The 10,156-nt window shown below is 45.2% G+C and overlaps 1 protein-coding gene across 1 annotated transcript in view; it reads right to left on the minus strand.

The window, feature by feature from the left end:
- Cmbl (carboxymethylenebutenolidase homolog (Pseudomonas)) overlaps positions 1-1,094 on the minus strand; it is a 12,216-nt gene extending 11,122 nt beyond the window's left edge. The window contains exons 1-2 of the mRNA XM_013013881.1: positions 1,011-1,094; positions 826-888 (exon numbers count right to left, since the gene is read on the minus strand). The gene's annotated coding sequence lies outside the window, so the exon portion shown is untranslated. The remainder of the gene's footprint in view (positions 1-825; positions 889-1,010) is intronic.
- Positions 1,095-10,156: the final 9,062 nt, after the last annotated feature.

Consider the following 10,156-nt stretch of genomic DNA (forward strand, 5'->3'; position numbering starts at 1 on the left):
AGGAAGGAAGGAAGGAAGGAAGGAAGGAAAGAAGGAAGGAAGGAAGGGAGGGAGGGAGGGAGGGAGGGAGGGAGGGAGGGAAAGAAACCGTGCATGAGTACAACAGCAGCAGAGGTTCAAGGCACTCTAGATAAGGTAGAAAGGACCTGGGTGTGTACAGGTTACTGGTGAAACTTTGTAGGAAGTTGCTGTTGTTTTTCATGCCTGCCAAGGAAGAGGCAAGACCGATATTGATCCTGAATTTGTCTTACCACCAGCGTCTCCTCCAGTCCTCACACTTGATTTGGCAGGGGACGTGTGGTTTTAGACAGAATTAATTAGAAGCCAAATGGCATTGGCACGAAGCGGCCTACCTCCTTTAAGATGCCAAGCACGGCCCTGTCCTGGCCTGTTCCAGTTACATTCCAAGTTCATTTCTGACCACCTTATTTGACATGAGCTCTGAAAACAACAGGTGGCCTTTTCTATCAGCAAGAGAACAGAAACTGCAGTACCCACGTTGGCAAGGCCCTGGGCTGTGAACAGTACTGTCTTTCTTGGCAAGATTCAGCCCGCATCTAGGATGTCAGACTCTGAATATCACAGTGCCTCTCACTGGGCGCACCCCAGGAAGTGCTACCAATGATTTCCACACGATTTCTTCCTAGTTTCATGCTCATCAAAAATACACAAACAGAATGTCCAGCAGTAGGGAAATGTTACAGACAGTGTTTGCCACATGGAGAAGGGCAACCTTGATGCTACACTAAATTCAAGTAAGAACACAGTTTGTATACGAGGTGATTTCAACCACATGATAAAGGCACCTGGCTAAACACTTACAGGAGAATAGATCTTCCTGTAGAGAACCAGCTGCCTGGAACAGGTAGCGTTAGGGCAAGCGCTTTTCTGCAAGAACAAAGCATGCATTACTGTTATCAGGCAAAGTCCTTTGCCACCAATCATACCCCTGAGGGAGTTCCAGGAATGCAGATCTCTAGGCTGTGTGGTCCCCAGCGACGCGCACCTACCTTGTCCCACGGCCTGGGCAGGGGCTCTGCTCTGCACCCAGGGACTCAGCAGGAAGCGGGAGCCCGCCCTCCAGGGGAGGAGCCTGGCGCAGGGGGAAGTGGACACGGTGACCCAGGGGCGGGATTCTGGGACTGGGGCACGGGAGGGGGAGGCTGGGAGCAGGGAAGAGGAAGGGGAGGAGGGAGCATGCAGGGCTGGGGAAGGGGCTGGGTGTGGAGGCAGGTGTTGGTGAGGAGCTGACTAGTAAAAGGGGAGAAAGGGGGGCTAGAAGGTAAGAGGGTCCTAAGGGGTGGGGGGAAGTTGGGGGGCAGGAGACCGAGGCTGATGCCAGCCTGGCTGGGACCTTTACATTAAGATTTAGAATCTCTCCATGGTAAATCACAACCACACTAATTTTTAGAAACAACTATTACATAGGATGTACTTCACTCCTTCCCATCTTTTTCTTTTCTTTCTTCCTTTTTTTTTTTTTGAGGTACCGGTCCTCTGACCCAAGTCATGATTACAGATTCTGTTGACTCTAGAAGAAGGTAAAGGGAGAATACAATGGGAAAAGAAGTGTCCCTGCAATCCTAGCTAGCTACTCAGGAGGCTGAGATCTGAGATCTCAGTGCAAGCCAGCCTGGACTTTTCCATGACATTCTTTTTCTCTGTTAACCACCAAAAAGCCTGAAGTGGAACTGTGATTCAAGTGGCAGAGCACCAGCCTTGAGGGAAAAAGCTAAGCGACAGCGCCCAAGCCTCAGGATTGGTGCATGTAGTGCACGCGCGCGCGCACACACACACACACACATACACAGAGCAGCTTCTTAACTTTCACCAAAAACCTGAAGTTAAGAAAACTGAGAGGGTGAGTCTGATCAAGCTTCAATGTATGTACAGACATGCAAGCATGTATAGACATGCTTAACTGAAACCCCTTTGTCCAACTAATTGATTAAAAAACAAAAACAAAAACAAAAACATGATGCTGCCAGGTTCCCATGGCTCACACCTGTAATCCTAGCTACTCAGGAGTCTGAGATCTGAGGATTGTGGTTCAAAGCCAGCGCAGGCAGGAAAGTCTGTGAGACTCTCTGTCTCCAATTAACCACCAGAAAATGAAAAATAATTATGTGATTCAAAGTAGTAGAGCAAAAAGAGTTCAGAGATAGCACCCAAGCCCCACAATAGGAAAACAAAAAGAAAATAAAAACATGATGCTAAAAATAAATAAATAAAAATGGGTGTTAGTGGCTTAGGCTATAATTCCAGCTACTCAAGAGGTTGGGATCCAAAGAACCATAGTTCACAGCTAGCCCATGCAGAAAAATCTGAGCTTCTGTGGAATCTGTAACATTTCATCTCCAAAATAACCTGCAAAAAGCGTGGCTCAAGCAGTATAGTGTCAGTGAAGCAAGAAAACTAAGCAAGCCCTGAGTTCAAACCCCAGTACCTAGTACGGGCAAAAAAAACAAACAAACCAAAAACAAAAACTTGAAAGCTGGTGAAGCCTAATTGATTTAACTATGATAACTGGAAAATGTGTGGAAGCAGGCTGATCACCTGACCCTTAAGACCTCTTATTTTTACATGGAGCACAGTCAGGACCTTGATACAAGGAGACCACCAAGGTGAGGTACGAGACACAATTCAGACAGCTAACTGGTAATTTTAAGAGAAGACCACCAGAACTACTTCTCCACTGGAACTCACTAACTGCAGGAATTGTACAAGGCTGCGGAACAAGGAAAGACAAGCTCAGCAGGAAGGGATCATCTAGACTAACAGGATTTTCCACTGAAGCAAAGCGTTTTCTGTAAGACTGTTTTTAAGCAGTCCTTCAGTACCTTTGACACTCCATTTACAAGGAAAGAATAGATATGACTAATTGTATATCTATACTAGTTACATATCATTTTTCTCTATTTGCTAAATTTAGCTGCTAAGCATCACTATGAACTTCTTATTCAAAAACACTGTTATTAATAGAAGGGATTTTATATTCACAAGCCTGCCTTGCCACAGTTTTCTGGCCTCCTATTAAATTCAAGAGCATGCTTCAGAAGGCCTGGTCTGCTTGGAGAAAGAACCCAGGGACCTGGTGGCCAGAGGTGGCCCACAGAGGCTGGGCCCGGTTACCTGGGCTTCTAGGCCAGGAATCATCCGGCTGATACAAGTCTGATTTCCACACAGGTATAACCTGAGCCTGAAAATGGATGGACACCTCTGGCTCCCCACTCTGAGTTAACCCAAACATACACCCCCCTCCTCTTGGGACTCAGTTTCCTTACCTGTAAAATGAAAGGATTAAACTAGATTTTGGTTTTCAGTTTGGCATATGAATCTCCGAGGGGCTAAACTGAGGAGTACTGAGCCCTAACCACAGAGCTTATCATTCAAGGGAGATGCAGGTAAACCCTAAGAAATCCAACCCCTGGGAGCTGCATATACAAGCATTACACATGCAATTCTAATTACAGGGGCTAGCAAGAAGGAACCACATCCAAGGCTTTAGGCCAAAGTTCAGCCAGGTGTGGTGGATTACAACTATAAACCCAGTTACTTGGGAGATTAAGATTCAAGGCCAGCCCAGGCAAAAACATAAAACCTTGTCAAAAGGAAAAAAGAAGAAAAAAAAACCTTAAAAGCACAAAGGGTTGGGGATGTGGTTCAAGTAGTAAAAATACCTGCTTTGCAAATGTGAATCCCTGAGTTCAAATCCTAGTACTGCAAATACATAAAATATGAAAAGAACTAAACTTGATAAGCAAAATCCCATTCCATCCTTGTGGCATCATTTGTGTCCTGCAAAAATCCAGGGGCTCAGGGCTGGGAAGGTGGCTTAGTGTTAGAGTGCTTTCAGAGCATGCATGAAGTCCTGGGTTGGATTCCTCAGTACCACACAAACTGAAAAAGCCAGAAATAGCACTGTGGCTCAAATGGTAGAGTGCTAAGCTTGAGCAAATGAAGCTCAGGGACAGTGCCCAGGCCCTGAGTTCAAGCCCCAGGACTGGCAAAAAGAAAGAAAGAAACAAACAAACAAACCAGGGCTCTTCACCATGGAGTGCAACTCTCACACTTGTTATAGGAGGCTGAGGAGCTAAAGGATGAAGGAAGAGGAGAATTGAAGACCCTGCTGCTGCTTTGCCCCCTGGGTTAAGTTCACAGATCAGCAGCAACATGGCTAGTTATAGAGTGACTGAAAAGGGAATACTGGGACATACAACTCAGTCTAGACTAGGGAACGTGTTACTAACCCAGGCCAGCATTGTAGTAGACAGCTGAGCCCTGGTGAGTGGGACTCATGTCCCTGGAGAAAAGCCTGGGAACCAGAGCTGCTTTCTCATCTGGGAAGCAGAGGAAAGCACCCAAGCCTGACCAGCTGTCACCCTGATCGCACATGCCCAACTGTCCGAAATGCTTGTGGCTTAAGCCACCCGACCTATGCAGCTTTTGCTACAGCAGCTGGATGGGGTGAAGGAAACTAGCCAACCCACTAGAGATATGCCTATTTGCTTTCAAACAAATGCCTGCATATCCCAGTCAAAACAGTCTGGAAGTAAACTGTTCACTATCTTGGGATTTCTCCAAAATAATACATAGGGTTTTTGTTGTTGTTGTTAACATCTGAATAATTAAAAGAAGTGTCAAGGTGAATAAATGGAGATGCAACTTTAGACACACATTCTACCTGAAAAACAAAAACAAAAAATCACCAATTGCTTGCAACACTTAAAATCACAGTTTTCAACTTCACCAAAATTACTTTCAGACTCAACTGAAAAATCCATCACATGAGTGAATATTTAACCCTAAACTTGTGGCTTTGAGGCAGGGAGGCTGAATCTAACTGGCACCATTTTGGATGATAGGGTATTGCTTGCCGTACAACTGTTTGTTTTGGTTTGTTTCTTGTTGGTACCAGGGCTTGAACTCAGAGCCTTGGTGCTGTCCCTTAGTGACCCCCCAATCCAACCCCAGATCAAGGTGAGTGCTCTGCTGTTTGAGCCACAGCTCCAGCATTTTGGTTAGCCAAAAATAAGAATCTCACCGACCTTTTCACTTTTGTGCTCTGGTTGGCTTCAAATTGAGTAACTACCACGCCTGTCTTAACCCTAAACTCTGTTTTCTTTTCTTTTGCAGGTCATGAGGCTTGAACTCAGGATGTGGGCACTATCCCTGAGCTTTTTTGCTCAAAGATATCACTGTACCACTTTGAGCCACAGCACCACTTCCAGTTTTCTGGTGGTTCACTGGAGATAAGAGTTTCACGGAGGGGGCTGGGAAGGTGGCCCAGTGGTAGAGTGCTTGCCTTGCATGCATGAGGCCCTGTGTTTGATTCCTCAGCACCACATAAGCAGAAAAAGCCAGAAGTGGTGCTGCAGCTCCAGTGGTAGAGTGCTAGCCTTGAGCTGAAGAGCTGAGGGACAGCGCCCAGGCCCAGAGTTCAGGCCCCACGACTGGCAAAAAAAAAAAAAAAAAAAGAGTTTCACGGGCTTTCCTACCTGGGATGGCTTCAAACTACAATCCTCAGATCTCAGCCTCCTGAGTAGCTAGGATTACAGGCGTGCGCCACTAGTGCCAGGCAACCCTAAACTGTTAAAAAAAATATGAAGTCCAGGTTTCCTTTTTATGGAATATCTCCCCAAAATGTCACAGAATTCCTTCTAAATTAAAGAGCAATGATTCAGCAGTTACTGCCAGTTATTCTTGCAAAGCTGTTTTTTATTTTTTCATTATGAAATAAGTAACTAAATTCCAGAGCTGAAATGAGTCCAAGCTGAATTAACAAACTGGACAAGGCCAAAGTTAAAACTGCTGACTCTCAGGCAGCCCCTGCAACGTGCTGACCTTGACTCAAGGTCAGGAAAAGAACCCCATGGAAACTCCTCCTCCTGGAAGACTTAGGAACAAAATGAGAAGTACTGCTGGGGTTCAGAACACCTCCAACCACTACCTGAGGAGAACACATTCCACCTGATCTTGTGCAGGTTACCGCCAGGCTGCTGACTCGGCCCTGGCTCCCTGCCTGGAGCAGGCTGGGTGCTGGCATGTAGGTCTGTGGAGACAGGGTGGGGCTGGGAAAACAAAGCAGCTGGTTGCTAGAAGGCTCATGAGCCACCTTGGTACCCCTAGACAACCTAACTCAATCTCTTATTTAACTTGATTATGAAATATACCAGTATCTATACAAGTAAATGGAAGAAACTCCTATAGCCCCCAGGTGTAGATACAATTATAACTCACATTTGACTAAATGTGTTTCCTTGATATTTTTTCCTGAACTATGGAAATTATAGGAATAAAGACATTTCATTCCTTAGTAATTCTGGGGTAGAAAGCCTCAAGATGACCTGCATCTCAGTGGGTCTAGGTGATCAGCAATGCAGAAGTAATGATGACATTTCTCTTCCAATTAGGTTATAAAGGGCTCTACTATATTCCTCTCTCCCTCTCACCTTCTCCCTCTCCCTCCCTCCCTCCCTCTCGCTCTCTCTCTCCCTCTCCCCCCCTCTCTCTTATACACACACACACACACACACACACACACAGAGTCTATTTCCTGTTGCTATAACAAAATAGCTGAGGCGAGGTACGGTATGAAGAAACGAGGATAATAAGCTCTCTATTCTGATGGTTGAAGAATCCATACAAGAGTGTCCTAGTGTGTCATCATATAGCAGAGAAATGGACAAGGGACTGGCTGCGTGCAGAGGGGACCAAGTACATGGATGTCCTCACTTTTTAACAAGGTGCTCTTGAGGCATCACACAAGAACTACATTAATCCCTTCCAAGAGCAAGGACTTCACCTGCTCCCACCTCCCACTATCTTACAGGTTTCCACATCTCATAATACATACTCCACACACATCAAAGTCACTGACATCAATGGCTCACACGGCAAAGAAAGATCAGACTATAGCTATCAGGCTAGTGATCTTGGGGACAAGTCTCCTCTCCCCCATCAGGAGTGAGGTGGCTGCATCCCCATCTGATTTTTTTTTTGTCAGTCATGGGGCTTGAACTCTGGGCCTGGGTGCTGTCCCTCAGTTCTTCAGCTCAAGGCTACTACTCTACCACTTGAGCCACAGCACCACTTCCAGTTTTCTGGTGGTTTACAGGAGATAAGAGTTTCACAGCCTTTCCTGCCCAGGCTGGCTTTGAACAGCGATCCTCAGATCTCAGCCTCCTGAGTAGCTAGGATTACAGGCGTGAGCCACCGACACGTGGCTCCCCAACTGATATCTTGATGGTAACTGGGAGGCACTAAGTCAGCACTACCCAGCTAGGCACCTCCGAGACTCTGCACCTTTGAAAACTGTGCAAGTAGTAATGTGTATTATTTCTAGTGGCTAAAGTATGGGACTAAATTATTGCACAGCAATTTTAGTGAGTGCAGATGCTGATTCCTAGGAGAAAGTGGTGTTGGGACAAAACCTTGAGTGTGGGAGTAGCTTTTGAACAGGGCAATGGGCTTGGTCAGGAATGATCCTGAAACCGCGGTGGCTGGACGAGGCTGTGAGTAAGAGGCTCAGGTCTTACTGGCTGTAGCTGCACACTGGAAGGGTGAGGCAGATGATATTAGAGACTGGAGGATGCAGTCCTTCGATACGTTGCAAAAGCAGAGCAATGCTGTGGCTTGCAGTCCTGAGGAATGAAGACAGTGTACTGGTAAGAAGATTTTCAGTCAGAATGTGGATGTGCTGCCAGTGTCCTTTGGTTGCTTCTATTAGAAGCAAAGGTGCAGGGGCCTGTCAGAAAAACGGGGCAGAGACCAAGGCCAGAGCTGAACTGAGAATTGTGACAATAGCCTTGTAGCCATCCATCCTGGACATAGCTCCTTGAGCCTCCATGAAGTTCAAGCTGTAGCCCTGGGTACCATCCTGATGGAGAATTCCTGAGAGACACTGAGCCACTCTCAGAATCTGTAAAGAACTAAGAGTAAGAGAAACATACTTCAATATAATAGAGATGATATGACAAACCTATAGGCAACATCACACTAAACAGGTAAACCTGAATCAATTTCCTCTAAAGTCAGAAATGAAACCAGGACATCTACTTTCTCCACTTTTACTCAGTGTAGTACTTGAATTCCTTGCCAGAGCAATAAGGCAAGAAAAATAAATAAAAAGGACACAAAGGGTCAAATTACATTATATAAGATCCTATACTTAGCTGGAGCACTGGCAGTTCATACCTGAATTGCTAGCTACTCAGGAGGCTGAGATCTAGAAATAGAGGTTCCAAGCCATCCCAGGCAAGGAAAAAAAGTTCTATACTTAAAAACAACAACAGCAACCCTAAAGACTCTACTAAAATCTAGATCTGATAAATATTTCAGCAAAGTAACAGGATACAAAATCAACATATAAAAATCAGCTTTTCTATATACCAACAATAAATGGACTGAGAAAGAAATCAAAAGAAAATCTCACTCATAATAGCTTCAAAAAAGAAAAACAAAAGAAGTAAAAGACCTCTAAAACAAAAACTATCAAACCTTGAAGAAACTGAAGAAAATACTAGTCAATGGAAAGACCTTCTAAATTCATGGACCGGCAAATTTAATGTAGCAAAAAAGGCCATACTAGGGGCTAGGAAGGTGCTTGCCTTGCATGAATGAGGCTCTGGGTTTGATTCCTCAGCACCACCTAAACAGAAAAAGCTGGAAGTGGCACTGTGGCTCAAGGGGTAGAGAGTTTGTCTTGAGCTGAAGAGCACTCAGGGAGAGCACCCAGGTCCAGAGTTCAAGCCCCATGACCAAAAAAAAAAAAAAGGCCATACTACTAAAAGCAATCTACAGATTCAATACAATCCCACCTACCAGACTTCAAACTATACTACCGAGTCATTGTTTTGCTTTTTTTTTTGGGGGGGAAGGGAGGGTCTGGTCGTGGGGCCTGAACTCTGGGCCTGGGAGCTGTCTCTTAGCTCTTTAGCTCAAGGCTAGCGCTCTACCACTTGAGCCACAGTACCACTTCCAGCTTTTTTTCTGTTTTGCTTATGTGGTGCTGAGGAATCGAACCCAGGGCCTCATGCATGCAAGGCAAGCACTCTACCACTGAGCCACCTTCCCAGCCCACTACTGAGTCATTGTAATAAAAACAGCAGCAGGACACTGGCACCAAAACAGACATGTGGGCCAATAGAATAGAATAGACAACTAGACAACCAAAAGACAGACAGCAACAGCCACCTGAATTTTGACAACAGAGTCAAAAATCTCATTTTGGAGAAAATATAGTGCTGCCCTAACCTCAGTTTAGACCTTGTCACTCCATGGCACTTTATTTAAAGCAAGTTAAGCCCATCCCATAATCAAGAAGTAGAGAAACAGTTCCTACTTCTTGACAGTGCAAAGGGGGAAGGACACAGCACACAGTTTACAAGGGCCATCCACCGCACTACTGTCAATAATAGTGCTTATATAAGCATTCAGCAAGCTAGCTCTTGCTCTAAACCCATGACCTAGATAAAACTAGGCTAAAGGTGAATTTTGAGTCAGATTCAGTCTAGTGTTAATAGACTGCATTGATTTTGAACTGTTAGAAAGCAGTAACAGTAACAGGTAAGTCTGAGAATTATGATCCCATTTATTTTATGAGGTTTGACCAACAACTAAGAGAAAACTCTGTAGAACTCATTTGCTTTTTTATTTATTTATTTATTTTATTGTAAAGATACTATACAGAGGGTTACAGTTACATGAGTGAGGTAATGAGTACACTTCCTCTTGAACATTGTTACCCCCTCCATTGTTTTCCCCTACCATCCCTTCCCTCCCTACCTTCCCCGAGGTCATTTGCTTTTTTTTTCCCTCCCTGCTAGTACTGGGGATTGAACTCAGGAACTTGGGCTTGCTTGATGGCTCTACCACATGAGCCATACCTCTAGCCCACTGTTTTGCTATTATTATTATTAATTTTTTTGGTCAGTCATGGGGCTTAAACTCTGGGCCTGGGCGCTGGCCCTCAGCTTTTCAGCTCAAGGCAAGTGCTCTACCACTTGAACCACAGTGCTACTTCAGGTTTTCTGGTGGTTTATTCTGGTAGTCTCACGGACTTTCCTGCCCCAGGCTGGCTTTGAAAACCATGATCCTCAGATCTCGGCCTCCTGAGTAGCTAGGATTACAGGCATAAGCCACCCGTGCCCAGCTC

The sequence above is a fragment of the Dipodomys ordii genome, unplaced genomic scaffold, assembly GCF_000151885.1.
Source record: "Dipodomys ordii isolate 6190 unplaced genomic scaffold, Dord_2.0 Scaffold21, whole genome shotgun sequence".
Classification (NCBI taxonomy): Eukaryota; Metazoa; Chordata; class Mammalia; order Rodentia; family Heteromyidae; genus Dipodomys; species Dipodomys ordii.